General features: G+C 44.3%; 1 long non-coding RNA gene across 3 annotated transcripts in view; it reads right to left on the minus strand.

Moving 5' to 3' along the window:
- The window catches only part of LOC147031282 (uncharacterized), a 90,397-nt gene that overhangs the window by 42,069 nt on the left and 31,411 nt on the right, over positions 1-16,917 (minus strand). For all 3 annotated transcript variants that reach the window (XR_015052681.1, XR_015052686.1, XR_015052697.1), the window contains exon 3: positions 4,661-4,819. This is a non-coding gene — a long non-coding RNA (uncharacterized LOC147031282). The remainder of the gene's footprint in view (positions 1-4,660; positions 4,820-16,917) is intronic.

The raw sequence follows: 16,917 nt of genomic DNA on the forward strand, positions 1-16,917 counted from the left end.
GTCCCCATCCTCCTCCTTGTCCTCCTCATCCACCTCCCAGTCCTCCTCCTCCTCTCTCCCCTCAAATCAATATCCTCCTCATCCTCTCATCGTCGTTCTCCTTGTCCTCCTCCTCCCACCCCTCCTTGTCTTCATCCTCGTCGTAGTCCTCCTCGTCCTTCTCATCCTCTTCCTCTCTCCCCCATCCTCTCTCCCCTCCTTGTCCTCCTCCTCATCGTCATCCTGCTGCCCTCCTCTCTCCCCTCCCCTCCTCTCTCTCCCCTCCCCCTCCTCTCCCCTCCCCCTCCTATCTCTCCCCTCATCTTCCTCCTCCTCCTCTGCTCATCCTCCTCTCCTCTCATCGTTCTCCTCATCCTCTTCCTCCCCATCTTCTCCCCTCTCCCCTCTCCCCCTCCCCCTCTCCCCTCTCTCCCCTTCCTCCTGCTCTCTCCCCTCCACCTCCTCCTGCTCTCTCCCCTCCAACTCCTCCTCTCTCACCTACCTCCTCCCCCTCCTCCCTCCCCTCCTCCCTCCCCTTCCTTCTCTTCTCTCCCATCCCCCCTCCTCCTCCTCTCTCCCCTCCCCTCCTCTCTCCCTTCCCCCTCCACCCACCGCCTCCTCTCTCCCCTCTACCCACCCCCTCCACTGCACTCATTGTATGATGTTTTTTTACAGGTCGTGCTTTACACGTTGTCTCATCTGAGTCGTCGTGCTACGAGTCGTGAGTAGGGAGCCAATCTGAAGTTTCTTGCCAAGTTTGGCAAAACACCTTCTGAATCCTTCACAATGCTGCAGCAAGTCTTCGAGGAAGAAACAATGTTACGTACATGTGCATTTGAATGGCACAAGAGATTCAAAGAGGGATGGGAGGAGGTTGAAGATGATCCACAGTCTGGAAGACCTTCAACGAGCAGAACGGCGGACAACATCGAGCGTGTGAAGCAGATGTTGTGGGCAGGTTGTCGACTCATGGTGCGGATGATTGCTGAGGAACTTTCCATCAACAAGGACACTGTCTGGAGCATCATCACTGAAAATCTCGAAATGCGCAAGATGTGCGCAAAGATGGTCCCCAAGCTGTTTTCCAAGGACCAGAAACAGCAGTCACTGTCTGTCAAGACATTATCGAGTGCCTCGAGGATGATCCAGACCTGCTCTGGAGAGTCATTACTTGCGATGAATCGTGGATATTCGAATATGATCCCGACACCAAACAGTGGAGGAGTCAGTGGAAAAGTCCGGCATCACAAAGACCAAAGAAAGCAAGGATGTCGAAGTCGAAGGTCAAGGTGATGCTCATCGCATTTTTTTTACATCAAGGGCATCAGCCACTTCGAGTTTCTACCACAGGGTCAAACATGAATCAATACGTGTACAAGGAGATCCCCTGGCGCCTCATGAGATCAGTCCGGGACAAGAGGAGGGATCTGTGGGAGAACAACGCCTGGGTGCTCCACCATGACAACGCCCCTGCTCACAGTGTCCTGAGCATCCGACAGTTTCTGGTGCAGAGGAACGTGCCAACTCTGGAGCAGCCCCCGTATTCGCCAGACTTGGCCCCTTGTGATTTTTTCCTCTTCCCCAAGTTCAAGGGGGTGATCAAGTGGACCCGATTTCCTGATGTGGAGGCCATCAAAATGGCCGTGACGACGGAGCTCCATAGGATTCCAGAAGAAGCCTTCTGGGGGTGGATTGAAGCGTGGAAGAAGAGGATGGACATGTGTGTGAGACTGGAGGGAAACTATTTTGAAGGGGACAAGCTGTGATTTCAATATATTTTTGGAATAAAATTTCTGTGAGTCAGTCCCGTTGATTTTTAGACGGACCTCGTATGTCCAGTATGGATGTAGGATAGCTGATGAATTTTATAAGCTCCGACGCATGAGCAGCTACGCTTCGTGTAAGTCGTTGGATGACTTACATGAATCAGCAGGGGAATGCAGGAACTGTTTGGAGTCCACCCCTCTGCGTTTCTGGATCGATTGACTGATTATTTTGTTGATCGTCTTGAAAGAAAACTCCTCCCAAACCAGATGTCTGATGGCTGCAGCGGAAATAATGTGGATTCTTTCTGATCTGCTCCCAGCTTGAGCTGTACGATTTACTACTTCGGTGATAAAACCAATGAATCCCTCTTGAGTATAATTTATGTTCACGTTATTAATCTCTCTCAGTTTGGCATTCTGTCTTTCATCTCAGTGTGGACTCCCACCGATGTGGTGAGGACGTTAAATCAGGCCTTCAGTTTGGGACTTGCTGTCAACCACTTTTACTGGAGTTGTAGTTTTCCCAATTTTGGGGACCATCCGGACGGCCTCAGCCTAAGATAGTTTCCCCCGCGTCTTCGCCAGTTGGATCTGGGTTGCTCTTTGGAATTCAGGACATCCTCTGAAGGCTGCACTGTGGTCCCCACCACAATTGGCACAAGACATTTCTTCATTGGTGCAGCTTCCATAGTCGTGCTCTTCATTACATCTGCTGCAGCGTTGGTTGCCCCTACAGACTGGAGCAGCATGACCGAACTTTTGGCATTTGTAACATCTTCAGGGGGCTGGGATGTATTTCCGTACAGTGAAGGCTTGATACCCCAGGAAAACTTTCAGGGGATGGACTTGGGTGTCAAAAGACAAAACCACCGAGATGGTATTGACCTTGACCCCATCCCTGACTATCGTGAGACAGTGGGCATCGTCCACACCTACCTTTGCTGAGTGACTCGTGATATCTTCATTTTCGATGGAGGGCTCAATCCCGTAAATGACAGACTCCTCCACTCTCCCTTACACACCGAGGAATATGACACAAGACCCTGACCCCGTCAAAATACGAGGCATTCACCACCTTCTCCCATTGGTCGACTGATTTACACTTGATTAAAAGGTCGCCGGATCTGAGCTTTTTGGCATGACACACATCTCCGAATTCTTTGTTAATGAGTGTTGCCATGTTGATTGGGTTGTCAGGGCTTAAGGGTGTAACGCCATCAAAAACCGAAACGATAGCCATACGTTTGTGATAGTACTCTCTGAGGGTAGAGGGGCCCTTTGCCACTTTGGGAGGTTCCGACCCTTCGGTACTCTCCCGCCGTGGTCTTCCCCTCTTCCTAGTTCAATTAACCAACCAAGATGAACCCTCATCATCACCACCAGAAATGTTGATCATCCTTAATCACCTCCTCCCAGCACCCCTGAAGATTAACTTGGCCAATTGAGCTAAGAATCAATCATAGTTCAAGCTTAACAGGCTACAGAATACCGGAAAAGCCGATGCACCCTCGACGCTCAAAAACCGTCTTGTAATGGCGTCCGCCTGAACTCCCCCAGGGGCCCCGCCCACTAGCAATTCAAATTCGATTGATTGGGCAGTTCAGGGAAATTGGCGACTGAAAAGCCAAAGCACGACTTGAATGATGTAACTTCGGTGTAAATTGTACTGTACTTTATTCTGCATTTGCGCTGTTCAGACATGCTGTCCTTCCAAAATCTTCGTCATGAGTTCTAAGTGTGCTAGTGGTGATAAAAGTGACCCTGTGGCTTAGATAGTGCGTAAAACTAAACCTGGAGATGAAATTGTATGTTATTGGCAGAATGGTGAGTGGTGATCGTGCTGTGATGTTGGTTGGCACTTAGGTTTTCCTCCAACAACCATACGTACAATTAATTTTTTTTTAATGCAGAACAAATTCGTGAAACTGCTAATCGTACTCCGCCATGAACATCCAAGTTATTTATGGAGCAAAGGAGCTCTTGCATGGAGAAGATGGAACGTATGCTGGCCATGTGGACTGAGGACCTCAATAGAACAAGGACGCCTGTCAGTCAAGCCATCGTGCAGCAGGAAGCTCAAAATCTGGATGATGACTTAAAAAAGGAGAGCGATAGTTCAGTTTCCACTGCCATGGCTGAAGCTACCTTAACTGCAAGCCATGGCTGCTTTGATAGGTTTATGCGTGTCCACAGGCAGGATGGCCGAGAGGTACGCACCGTCAAGCCGGGTTTCCCATCTACTCGCATTAGTTGATGGATATTAAAGATCCTCACGGTGTCTTACACGAACATTACGAGGGTCATTGTACTGTGAATGTACAGGAACACTGTACTGTGAATGGTTGAGACTTGCAATACCCTCTCCCACACACGATACACATTTACATAGAAAATAACTTGCTCTAATATACAGGGGGCTCCAAAAGTAGGTATACAGTAATGAAAAACAAAACGTGCGTACAAAACGTATTTTATTGATTATGCAAAAGCATATCAATAATAACATAACAATAATAAACATATTAATCACTCAAATGTTCAAACTGTTTGCCCCCCAGCATTCACATTCATTAAATGAACCCTAGCACCACTATTATAATACTGGTAATACTGGTATAATCCTTACTGTATACCTACTTTTGCAGCCCCCTGTATATATTTATTTATTTAAATTGTACTTTAATAAAACTTTCATTTCAATTTTTTTTTTTTTTGCCAAAATGTGTTCGATTGAATGTTTAAATTATCTGTTTAAGCCAAAAAGGTAATATTGTAGGTGAAAATTATGACGTCCCTCTCTCCACCTCCCACACCGCCTTATTCCATGACTGTTTCTTATGGAAAAAAAAAAACATTCGATTTAAGTCGCAATTTTAAAGAACACATCTTAGACGTAAATCGAGGTGTACTCGTACCTTCGAAGTGGGCTGTGGCCAGTATTGATAGCCAGCATGGCCACAAGAGGAGATCTGAGTGACTGAACGGGGTGTAATTGTTGGTGCACATTTGGTCGGCACTCCAGTGACAAAGGCTGTGGAAATTGCTCATATGTCACGAGAAACAGTGATGTCAGCCTGGGTAGGAAAAAAAGGAATGATGTCATCATTGAAGGGCAACAGTGGGTGGAAGCACATACTCGACAAGAGTGATGCATGGGCATTAGTCTGGACTGTGATGCTAAGCACAAGAGCAATGGTGGACAAACTGTGTCCAGAGTTCAACATGGGTCATGACATTCTGCATTGTCAAAAATGGTCAGAAGGGGACTTCATTGGCCAAGATACCACAGCCGGATTGCTATGCACAGGCTGCTCATAACACCCACCAATGCCCGTTTACAGGTCCATTGGTGCAATAAGCATGGGCAATGGACTAATGAGCAGTCTTCTTCTTCTTCTTGTGTATGGCAGCTTAGCTGCTGGGGTAGCTATAATTTCTTGGAAGCGTGACTATGTCGCTGATGCAGTGCCCCTCTACCAGTACACACTGGTACTCATTTCGCCGACCTTGGAAGGATGACAGGCTGAGTCAACCCCCCGGTGTATTAAATTCAGCGGCAAATGGGGTTTGAACTCAGGGCCATAGGATCCCAAGCTGCCACCCTAACCACGAAGCCAACACCAGGCTCTTACTAATGAGCAGTGGAGGAAAGTGATATGGTCTGATGAGTCATCCTTAACCATGTTTTTGGAGAATGAACATGGGCATGTGTGGCGATAGCCCAGGGGGCTTTACAACCCCAAGTGCCTGGTTCCACCAGTAAAAGTTTTTGGCTGTTCCATAATGGTGTAGGGTGTGTTTTCCTGGCATGGCCTGGGTCCACTCATTCTATTAGAAGGCAGGGTTTCTGCAGTATGCTACATAACCATCCTGGGCTATCATCTGCATCCCATGTTGCAGCATTTCTTCCCTGCTGGGAGATGTCTTGTTTTCAAGAAGAGAAAGCTCCAGTGCACAGGGCACCTGTTGTCCATAGGTGGTTTGAAGAGCTCGAGTTCGAAGTTACCATCTTCCATGGCCCTCCCAATCGCCACACTTCAATCCCATCGGCATGGAGCATTTTTGGGACTCTGGGGAGGTGCCAGAGGCAGCGGTTTCCACTTCCATCAAACCAACGTGAATTGGAGGACTTCCTTGTGGAAGAATGGTGTCGCATTCCTGCAGAACAGTTCCAGACCCTTGTTGACTCCTTGCCATGTCCTATCCATGCAGGTGGTGGAACACCCGACGAGGTGACATTCTGTTGGCATTTCCAATTTTTTTTTGTCCATGACCTGTAGATGACCGACATTTCAGGTTGGATCACAAACTATTTTAAATGCCACAACAATAAGGAACAAGGTGCTGATACTGTATGTCCCCCACCTTTTGTGTGGTATGAGGGATAAATAATATGAAAAAAAATCTTTAACATTTTTTGAAATATCACAAACACAAGCTGTTACCAAGATGGTTGACATGGCAACAGAATTCAGCCAATCACAGTCATGCTCAAATCAGGTTGAGATAATGTCATAAAGAATAGATATCTGCAATATGAAAGCTAAATGTTCGACGGTTTTTGAAATATTGAGTACATGTACATTGTACACACACAAAAGTACATGAACAGATGGACAAATGATCAGCCAAAGCTCATTTTAATGCCCCAGTCTCCGACCTTGTTAAAAGGGCATGGGACAACATTAGGTTATCTTCAGGTTTATATGTAGTACAGGCATATTAAGCCTGTCACCGGGATCCTGTGATGTCACAAGATAAGTTAATGGTGTTTGTAATTGAGGGGTATTACCAGGGTGCAGTGATCACCAGGATGATGGTGAAATCCATCCATCCAGTGCAGAGTGTTGGTGCTGCCTCAGCAGTCTCCTTGACTATTCGACATAATCCTGCACAGGTCACCACTCCGACACAAGATACCAGCAAGCTGGCAATCATTTTGCTGACCTCAGAAATATGACAGGCAGAGTCAACCCCACCTGGTATTAATTCAACAGCCAAGCAGAATTTGAACTCGGGATCCCGGGATCCCAAGCCCACCACTCTAACCATTAAGCCAACACCAGGCATATAATGGTGAAAAAACGGAAAACATTCAACGATGTACCCCACAGAGGCCTAAAACTATTGTTTGAATGAGGTTACAAAGCTATTGTGTGACACTGGGTTATCGGTTTGTGATTTTCTTTTCTGTTAAAACACTTCTTGCCCATGATTTTGACATTTTAAATGCACAGCCTTTTTCAACTGTTTATCTCAGATCCTTGCAAAGCCAACCCAAGCAATGTTGACATCTTGAGTTTATTTCTGAGTTTTGCTGACGAGTCTTTAAATTTCATGAAGCACCGAAGGCGCTTCCTACACTCAGCAGCAAATTGGATAATGAGGTCTGAGGTAGCCAAACCCTTGGTTTCTGAAAATCGTGTAAATTCCAGAATCTTATTGCTCATATTTAATGTTGAGCAAATTACGTGATCTTTTATTTGTGTTTGGTTTCTTCAATGTTGAACAAGCAAAAACTCATCAACAGCTTGCTGCCTGAAACGCTTGACACGGGGTATTTTAGCTTGTATCTATGCAGACACTTTTTCCTGACTATTTGTTCATTCTCTTGCTTATTGTGCCCAACTGTTGTCCCCACTGTCAGTTCATTGCCTTTTTCACCTTGTGTCACCTCTCTCTTGCACGAACCACAATCTCGTAAAGAACAAAAAAAAGATGGACAATGGGAGAACATGCTTGCACCATGGTATGGGTGGAATGAACAAAGTGCTTAGTCTGAGGATTTCTGATAACAGTTAGAATTGTATTGTTTGAAGGGGTGCCAAACTGATAAAACGCACAACAAACCGATTGCTGGTGTTTTGCAATGTTTGCCATGACAGGAAACGTGAAAAAAATACCAAGTATTGTACGATATAAACAGGTCATAACAAAAACGAGGAACCACAAAGAGAATGTGGAGAGGCAGCACAGCAATGCGATTTAAAAAAAAAAAACATTTTTAAAATGCAATTGAATAATGACAATAAAAATTAGACCAAAAATGCAACTGAATAACAAGAAAAAGAGCAATCAGAGATTGCAGACGCTCGCTCGTTTTGTGTGGCGTTTGTGTACTGACGTTACGCAATTAATAGGAGACATAATTAGAACTGTCACTTTATAACTGCTGGCAGTGATGACCGGGTACCAAGATGTCTGACTTTGATGCAACCCCGCTTTGATGAGACACCTGACCCTGACCCATGACGTTTTTCATTATTATTCAATTTGAATTCTGAATGGGGTTAAAATAATTTCAATTCAAATCAAATGGAAGACCAAATTGGTACAGTCCTGCATTGGAGTCACATCAGAAGAAACCCAAACAAGCAAAAAGAAAAGATGAAGTCATCAGGAGGAACCTGGAGAGGATTCACATTTCAGCTGCTACTCATCGACCCTCAAACCCACCAAGGCACAGCCAAGTGAGCCTCATTCATAAAACACAACAAAAAAAAAATCAAAAAAAACTCAGATTGATAAAATTAAATAATTCTGGCTGCCAGACCATTTGTCCGACCAGGTTGAAATTTAAAACCAATATTCACATTACTACGAGATCATAATTTTGAAGTTTCACATCAATTGATTCGGAGGCTTAAGAGAAATGTTTTTTTTTTTTTTTAAAGATTTTCGCTCAATCCAATATGGCTGCCAGACCATGTGACCTTTCATTTATTTGTGAATACCCTGGTATCGCCAAGATTTGGGGAACATTTGTGTGAAGTTTCCGCTCAATCTGTTCAGCCGTTCTGGAGAAGATTTTTTATAGGTTTTCGGGTAAATCCAATATGGCTGCCAAACAATGTGACCTATCACATCATATGTGTGAACCTTTTGTTCCTCATGGATAGGCAGTCATACATGTAAAGTTTCACTTCGATCTATTCAGCCATTTCAGAGAAGATTTTTGAATTTTGTTTTTAAAAAACAATATCGCTGCCAAATCACATGACCGATGATGTCATCATTTTTTGTTTTTGTGGACAATTTTATCCCGAGATGACCCTCAAAAATGTTCATACTGATCAGATGTAGCGTTCTCCCTATGCAGTTATGACATCATAACGAAGGCACCTGTGATGTCATAAAAAAAAAATCACCCTTATTCCCCATCAGGAGTACTTGCCGTGTGCCAAGTTTCAATTTTTTCCTCGGTGCGGTTTCAGAGATAGAGGTCCAGAGCTTTTCTGTTTTTCGAAAATGGCTGCCACACCACGAGACCTATGACTTCATCATCATCATTAAATCATCCGACATGAGTAGCTCCAATGATGAAAATTTTTGTCTCAATCCGACAAGCGGTTGCAGAGAAAAACACAAAAGCTCTGTGCGAACAAACAAACAAACGGGAACAACATGTCATACAGAGCACGACACTTGCAAAATCCATAAAACAAATTTGACCTCAAAAATAATTGCTGGTTCAATTCAATGACCAAATATGCAACTCCTCTTCAAATTTCAAGTCAATCGGATAAAAATGGACAATTTTAGGAACTTGGTCCATGTTGACCTTAAAAATAATTGGTGATTGAATTCAGTGACCTGATATGCAAATCCTCTTTAAATCTCAAGTCAATCGGATGAAAATTGAGGATTTTAGAAATACCACCTTAGTTGTTGACCTTGGGCCTATGTTGACCTTTTGGTCAATGTTGACCTCAAATATAATTGGCTGGTTGAATTCAGTTACCTGAAATATACATCCTCTTCAAATGTCAAGTCAATCGGATGGAAATTGAGGATTTTAGAAATCTCACACAAGTTGTTGACCTTTGGCCTACGTTGACCTTTCGACCTCAAAAAGAATATACTTCTTACTTATGCCAAACTCTACCATGTGGTGAAGATTGGTTTAAAATTGTGACCTAAAGGCGATTGACAGACAAATAGACAAACTTGTCTCCCTAATCTTGTCTCTCTTACCCCTCACTCAGTTCCCACCCTTCCCTGCTGTACCCAACTGCTCCTGGAGTCTGTGTCTTTTGCCCTTGAGAAGGTGGAGAAGGTTCTTTCAACGCTCAACTCTTGACTGCAAATGGACCGGATGGCATCAGCTCACAGGTCCTAAAAACATGCACTGCTGCTCCTGCACATCCTCTCTCTGCCATTTTCACCTTATCATTTGCCCAAGATCATTTTTCATCTGCTTGGAAATCTGCCAACATAACTGCACCACATAAAAAAGATGTAAAAAAACTGATCCCCTCAACTACAGACTTCACAGCTTACTTCCATTCATCAGCAAGGTCATGGAATCCTTCATCACAGTTGATATGAAATCATTCCTTTTCTCAGATCATCAATTTGGATTCAGACCAGGTCACTCCACCTTGGACATGCTGCTTCTACTCACCCAACAATGGATGGAGGCACTCAATGTCAGTCATGAGATCAAGGCCGCCTCTCTGGACATATTTCTCTCCTTCGATACAGTCTGGCATCCTGCCTTGCTCTCCAAACTCTGCCTATGGCATCCAAGGCCAACTCCACACATGGCGTACTGACTTCCTCTACTCTCGTAGCCAATTTGTGGCACTCAACGGAATCTTTTCATCTCCTCTCCCTGTTAAGGCTGGAGTGCCCCAAGGCAGTGTTCTGGGCCCAGTCCTATTCCTGATCTTCAATTAGCTCTCTGACTCTGGAAAATCCCCTTTCTGTATTTGCTGATGATTCCACCCTCTGTCGTGACATCGCTCATCCTTCAGACAGGCAGGATGCAGCCACATCTTGAGACCAGACCAGACCTTGAGAAAAATCACAAACTGCTCAAAATTTGTCTTTCATTCCACTCAAATCAATTAATCACAAAATATATCTCTCTTCTCTCTCCTCATTCCCACCCCACATGCACATAGTGACCTAGCAAAAACACACACACACACACACACACACACACACACACACACTTTCACAATCCTCTTGAGTCATTTCAGTCACTCAAACTCCTGGGTTTCCCCATGAGTCATGATCTTTCTTGGGCAAACCACATTTTGAAGTTGGCCAACAAAGCCAGTCACCAACTCAGCATCCTCCATCATACAAAGTCCTTCCTTAGCACACCTGAACTCCTATCCACTGACAAGACTTTCATCCACAGCTTTTATAGAGTACTGTTCTCCCCTCTGGGCTGGCTCCCCTGCCTCACATCTTGCTCAACTTGACGCCATAGAAACCGAGGCCGTCAATATCAGGTGCTGAAGTTGAGTCTACAGGCCTATCAATTTCCCATTGCAGATCGGTGGTCTCTGTTTTCTACCACCACCTTCCTGGTCTTGCACCTTCTGCTCTTTCCATGCTTTGCCCTCCCCAGGTTCCTGCAGGGTGCACACGGTCTACCATCAACCACCTTCTGGTGAAACTCCCAAAATCCAAGATCACAATTCACCTCCACTCATTCATTCCTCTTTTTCCCCACTGTGGAACCAACCAACTTCCACATTCTCTTCAATCTCATTATTCCCTCCAGGTCATCAAGGCAGCTGCTCACCACCATCTCAGATCGTCTCCAATCCAAAACCATGATATTTTCTACCCTCCCCACCCTCCCCCCCCCATCTCCTGCAACCACCCCTCTCTTTCCTTCCCTCCCCCTCCCCCAGAATCCCTCCTTCCAAATTTCCACTTTTCGGTCCTGAGAGTTTCCTTCTGTATACATCTTGTCCATCCCATGTGTTTTCTCCTGCCCCCCCCTCCAATTCCTCCCCACACCTATTGTTTGTCCACCTCCTCTGTCTTGGCCTTCAGCTCTGCTGTTGGTGTTTCCCCTGCCTCTCTCTGCTGTTCCTTTTGTTCTGATTCATGCCGTGCACTTGCTTGCTCTTCCACGAGCCTCGACTGTGTATACAAAGAACACAAAAAAACAGAGAAGCTCAACAGAGATTTTTTCATCAAAAATGCTCAGTGGGGGCAGTCTACGGTATGGCACAGCTCTAAATTTGACAAATGAAAGCAAACAAGATGGGTTTGGAACGGTACTGGCAGGATAGACTGGAGGTGTACTCGCTCACCTCTGAGCTGTCCAGTCTGGGTTTGAATCTTGATTCAGCTATAAACTGTTGTCCACGTGGTTGGCAAACAGGGCGATGCATCACTGGGTGTGCCATACCTATGATGGATGTTAAAGATCCCAGTGTCCTTTGCCAAGAGGAGGTGAGCTATCACCAGCACCCTGGCAAAATTCCATTTCAAACCTACAGTGGACCTCTCCATCAGCAGCAAAGCCATCCTGCCCCTCTCTCCCCCTTCCCCACCCCCCTCTACACCAACCCTCATCCACATATTACATTCAAAAAAAATGTTACATAGTTGCTACTCATCCACATGTTGCATACAAAAATGTTACATATGTTACATACCCTTGATGTGAGCCAAAGTATGGATGCATTTATCAGAATGTTGAAGCGGTGCTTGGATACAGTGTGTGCTGGATATGGGTTTGGATCAAACAAACAAGGTAAACTTGTGGACATAAATTCACCAAACAGAAAGTGAGATCCAAGTAGTGACGAAGACGGACGTCTGATTCACCTGAGAATGCAATGTCCTGGGGAGTATTTTCAGCAGAGAAAAAGAGGGAGGATGGTGACAAAGGTTGACATTGAGTGGGAGGGAGTCAGGGATGCATGTGTCAGGGCCCTGTCACACCTTGACGTTTTAGCTGCCAGGAATGGCAACGTATAAAAATGCACGTAAAACGTTGGCGTACGCTGAAGTTTTGAGGTTTTTTTTTTTTTTAAGTTTTGGTCGTATTCATAACGTGTTGGTCGTATGCATAACGTATTAGTAACGGGCACAGAACGTTTCGTTGTGTTATAGATAACTTATACCAACGAATGCTTAGCCTGTTGTCGGCGTTCACAACCTTTGCCCAACGATAGTTTAACTTAGTCATAGCGCTCTAAACGTATCGCAGACGAACTCGTGGCGTAGCCTGTTAAAAACCTGCCGCACGCCGATTTAAATCATAACCGCCTGAAAATTGGAAGTGTTAACATCGCAGTCACACCTTGACGATTTAGCCAGCATATGCCGACCTATGAAAAATGTCAAACGCTGGCACACGTCGAATATGGTATGGGTAAGGTAAGCACGCTGAAAACAATGAAGTACTCTGGCACATTACGTGGAACGTTTAGTACATCGTGAAATTTCAAGCATGCTGAAAATTTTACGACGTACTCGACGTATGGCTCACAAGTTCCGCATACGCTGGCATAAGTTCTCGGCACGCTCTGCGATTGTTTACACACGTCGGCCACACGTTACTTGTAAGTTACTCATAAGTCTAAACACGTCGAGGTAATGTTTAGCATACCCGAAACTTAATTTTTAACCTATGAGTAACGGGCTTTGAACCTATTAGTAGCTTGCTTTGAACCTATGTGTAACGTATCTCAAACGCACATTGTTGTATGTAGACAAATTCGATTGACGTCTTCCGGACGACCACAGAACTTACTGAACGTGTTTCTAACTTACAGCTACCGTATAATGGCGTATTGGCAGCGTTTAGGGGAATTGGTATATAAAAATGGGCTTCACAGGAGGAACCCGTCAGTGTTCCAGACTCCATGTTGAGTAGATGTCAATGTCAGTAGCAGGAGCAGTAGTAGTAGTAGTTCGAGAGAATTTAGTGATGTCGATGTTATTAGTAGTAGTTCGAGAGAATTTAGTGATGTCGATGTTAGTCGTAGTAGTAGTGTGGAGAAATTATACATCTCCCAAGATGAGAGCAGCCATTTTTAGTAGGATTACCTTTTCTTAATTGAATGTAGCATTTAAAAGAAAAAGCCAAAGCATTTGTTGGCATCATAAAATGCTCTCAGCAAACTTCCGTTCTTGACTGTTCGTAATTAAAGCAAGTGTGTGTATATATATATCTATCTCTATATATATCTCTGTCTCTGTCTCTGTCTCTCTGTCTCTCTCTCTCTCTCTCATGAATGTCTGGCTTTCTTGTTGGCCTTGTAACAACATTATTTGAGCCTTGAGCTCGGAGAAGCCCGATTATAAATCAGCACTGTTTGGTATAGTTCAAAATGGAACATCTTGCAGTGGAATGAGAAGATAATATATATTGTGATAAAGATCTGCCTGACCAATAACAGATCTTCTTGCCAGTGAAAAGATCAATGCTTTGTCAGGCCAGGAGAGAATATTTGCTGGGGTGTTGTTACTTTCAAAGAATACGATATCTAAGAAAGGAAATATAAACCTGATGGAAGTTGGGGAAATCATGAAAACAGATGAGCAGGAAAAATACATATAAAGTAAACCAAACTGCTTGCGAGAGAGAGAGTTTAACTGAGCTGGGATACTGTAGGTAGTCTCTGTCTCACTTTCTGTCATGTACTCTTTTGATGTGAATTAAAAGGCTCTTTTCTACCATGATAGTGTGGACATTGCGAGATCTCAATCAGCGGTGGAACATGATCTCAACATTAGTAGTAGTAGTAGTTGCAGTAGTTCGAGAGAATTTAGTGATGTCGATGTTAGTAGTAGTAGCAGTAGTAGTAGCAGTAGTAGCAGTTCGAGAAAATTTAGTGATGTCGATGTTGTAGTAGTAGTAGTAGTAATAGTAGTTCAAGAGAATTTAGTGATGTCGATGGTAGTAGTAGTAGTAGCAGTAGTCGTAGTTCGAGAGAATTTAGTGATGTAGATGTTGGTAGTAGTAGTCATAGTAGTAGTACTTTCAAGTGACGTGTTGCAAAGTGTGAACAACGTTCGTGTAGCGTGCTTACAAAACGTTCCTCATAGGTTAGAAATAAGTTTCGGGTACGCTAAACATTACCTCCACGTGTTTCGACTTATGAGTAACTTACAAGTAACGTGTTTCGACGTTTGTCAACGATCGCATAACGTGCCTACAACTTATGGCCAGCGTAGCGGAACGTGTGAGTCATACGCCGGCATACGTCGTAAAATTTCAAGCATGAAAAAATTTGAGGAAAACCCAAAAGTACAACGTTTAAAGCCAGCGTACTACGACGTATGGCAGTGTTTTTCAGCGTGCTCTTAACGTATACAAAACTTACCCATAACGTATTCGACGTGTGCCAGCGTTTTAGACAAATTTTTCGTAAATCGTCAAGGTGTGACAGGGCCTTCAGGGCTATGCACATGTGGGGTGGGAACGACTTATTTTGACACCTTACGAAAGTGAGACAAGAAGCGACAAAATATCGGGACAGAACAGACGATAAATAAATAAACTGCAATGAATTAAAAAAAAAAAAACTTGGACCACTCGACCTGTAGTTTATCTGGACCCTGGTCTTATGTTGTAACCCAAATTTGGTCGCGTTCTGACTGGTGGGTCTGGAGAAGAAAATTTTGGAAACAATTTGCACGACTGCCATTTTGACACTTCCGGTCATGTGATCAGCATGGCCTCTGCAATTTAACATCAGGACCCTCTCCTGATGTTGTAATCCAAATTTGGGAACATTCTGACTCATGGTTCTGTAGAAGGAAGATTTTGAAGAAATTTACTAAGTCGGCCATTTTCACCGACTTAAAGTTATGTGACCGGAACTAGCTTTGCAATTCCTGTTACCAGTCTGGAGTTACCAGTCCTGTTACCACCTTCACTCTTTCATTCCTCTTTTTCCCCGTCTTTGGAATAAACTCCCTCACTCTGTTCAATCCCATTCTTCCCTCCATGCCTTCAAAACAGCTGTTCACCACCACCTCTTGTCATCCCCCATCCAAAACCTCGATCTTTTCTACCCCCATCAATCCACCTCCTTCAAATTCCCTGCTCTCCTACCTGAAAGTCCCTGTAATGTCGATCTTGTATTCCCCGTGTTCCCCACCCCATCCCTCTCCTTTCCACAGATCTCCTAATGTCTCTGTTCCCCACTGTTTTGTCCTCCCCACTCCCGCCCATCTTGTCTCAAGCCCCCCTTGCTGTACGTTGTGTGTTAGCTCTCATACGAGCCTCGACATTGTATACAAAAAAAAGGAGAGAATTACAAGGGCACTCGGTAGAGCGCATACCTCCGCCACGCAATGCCTGATCCACGAGAACATATCGGGCCCAATACATTTTTGAAATATTATGCGATACAGCATTATATCGATTTTGCCCCTATCTCTCAATGGTGAAGAATCACTTTAAAAAAAATTCTAGTAGTCAGATCCGGATCTGGATCTTCACCAAAATCTAATCAGTTCGTCCTTGTCACACACCCAACCTGTCCACAAAATTTCATCTGAATCCGTGTACAACTTTTTGAGATATCCTGTGCATAAACACAGACAAAGAAACAAACAAACAGGCAGAAAGTGGTGAAAACATAACCTCCTTCAATCTTCGGTTGTAGAAGTAAAAATGGAAAGTGAAGGGGGAGAAAGAGAAAACGAGGAAAGGTAAGATAAATAAATTGAATTGAAATAAAAAGAAAGGGGGAAAAAAACAGAGAGCAGAAACAAAAAAAGAAGAGTGGAAAGTTGGTAAAAAAAAAAAAAATGGGAGATGGAAGTGAATGAAAAGCGCTCGTTAAGCCTGTGAGGGGTGGCGGTGGGAAACGTGTCCATCTTGAAGACATGGCTGTATTCCTCATGCATTCGACTGTCATTGATTGTGAAACTGAGAAATATATTGGAGACTCCTCTGTGAGTAAACAAGAATGGCATTCGAGCACACCTGGCTCAAGGCTGTACATTCCAAACAGCCCTACTGCAGACCATTTGCACTTACAGGGGGCATCACCGCACACCACCATAGGAGCCTCACCAGCAACATCAATGACAGCATGTGAGCTACAACTGCCAATGGGCAGGTTTAGACCCACAGTGTCTTGCTCTTCCTCACCGGCTGTCCACATTGCCATACAATCAAGCCAAAAGCACGTGAAGTAGCGGTTCAACAAAGTACACAGATCAAGGCAATCTGCAATATAGATCCAGGATTGGGGAAGGGTTAAACATCCTCATTGGAAAAAGCAGTATGCAGCATTTTTGGTCCTCCACACTTCGTATTAGCCAATGGCTTGGACCAATGACCTTTCAGCTTCAAGACAGGTCTCAGTGGCACACCAGCAGACTGTGGGAAATGGTGACCGCTACAACCCAGGATTTGAATACATCCAGCCTGCTGGGAGTATGTGTATGCCCAACC

This window comes from Eptatretus burgeri, chromosome 2 (assembly GCF_056783735.1).
Source record: "Eptatretus burgeri isolate ZD-2024b chromosome 2, Ebu_testis_v1, whole genome shotgun sequence".
Taxonomy (NCBI): Eukaryota; Metazoa; Chordata; class Myxini; order Myxiniformes; family Myxinidae; genus Eptatretus; species Eptatretus burgeri.